The following is a 1,047-nucleotide window of genomic DNA, read 5'->3' as shown; positions in this document are numbered from 1 at the left end:
TACCACTGTAACACATATTTAGTCTCTCTTCTGGACAAGCCATGTGTGAAACTGACAAATAAAACATTTTTAGCCTTACATAGACCCTCCAGAAAAACGCGATTCTGCGATCGCATTATTTACCGCATAATCAGCAAAATGGCGCAGATTTTTAAAAGGCCGCATATTTATCAAAAGGCCGCATAATCCCCGCATTCTTCCACACAAAGTTGAGAAAAAAAAAAGTTGACTCGTCTTGACGTGACGTCATCAGCTCGCGCATCACAGAATGTAAACAACACTGTATAGAGTGAACGTGTGGAGCTCACACGATAGAGAAAACACCAAGATGAAAAAATCTAATCCATCTCATTTACCGACGAACATTTCTACTAAAGACCGGGCAAAAAGTGGGGGGAAACTATTCTGCACCCCGTGCAACTGTGTGTTGGAGCATAAGAGAAAATCGACGGTGACGACCCACTTTGATTCATTCAAACATTCGAAAATGCTTACAGCTGCTGCGGACAAGAAAGCCAAACAACTCACGTTCACCGAGGCATCAACCTCCAAAACCCTTTCGAGGGCTACAAGAAACGAAGTGAGTAGCCTACAAGATTGAAGCTGGTCAGATAACGAACGAGTAAATGAAAACAGAATGAGGCGGAGAAGTGTGTGTGTGGGGGGCGGGGGTGTGTGTGTGTGTGTGTGTGAGATTGAAATAGCCCAATTGCTTTTACAATAAATAAACATTGAATGTGTTTAATTGAATAGTAAAGGGGTTTAACGTTAGTGGCAGGTTGTGTGCGAGAGAGAATAAATAAGACAGCCCAATATTTAAAAAAATTGTTATTCTTTTTTCCCGCATATTTCGCAACTCTCTGCATATTTCGCAACTTCCCCGCATAAAATCACATAAAAACCCCGCATGTTTAATCGCATAATCAAGGATTTTTGCCCGCGTTTTTCTGGAGGGTCTACTTACATAGACATTCTCTATGATGATTTTGTTTTTATAATTTATATATTTTCTTTATTCGTTTCTTTATTATTATTTATATTTGTATG

The 1,047-nt window shown here is 39.6% G+C and overlaps 1 protein-coding gene across 3 annotated transcripts in view; it reads right to left on the bottom strand.

The window, feature by feature from the left end:
* The window catches only part of LOC104957187 (nesprin-2-like), a 50,632-nt gene that overhangs the window by 12,504 nt on the left and 37,081 nt on the right, over positions 1-1,047 (bottom strand). The gene's annotated exons all lie outside the window — the stretch shown is intronic.

The sequence above is a fragment of the Notothenia coriiceps genome, unplaced genomic scaffold (assembly GCF_000735185.1).
Source record: "Notothenia coriiceps isolate Sejong01 unplaced genomic scaffold, NC01 NC01_scaffold00026442, whole genome shotgun sequence".
Taxonomy (NCBI): Eukaryota; Metazoa; Chordata; class Actinopteri; order Perciformes; family Nototheniidae; genus Notothenia; species Notothenia coriiceps.
The sequence above is the reverse complement of the archived record's forward strand: the minus strand, read 5'-3'. Positions and strand labels throughout refer to the sequence as shown.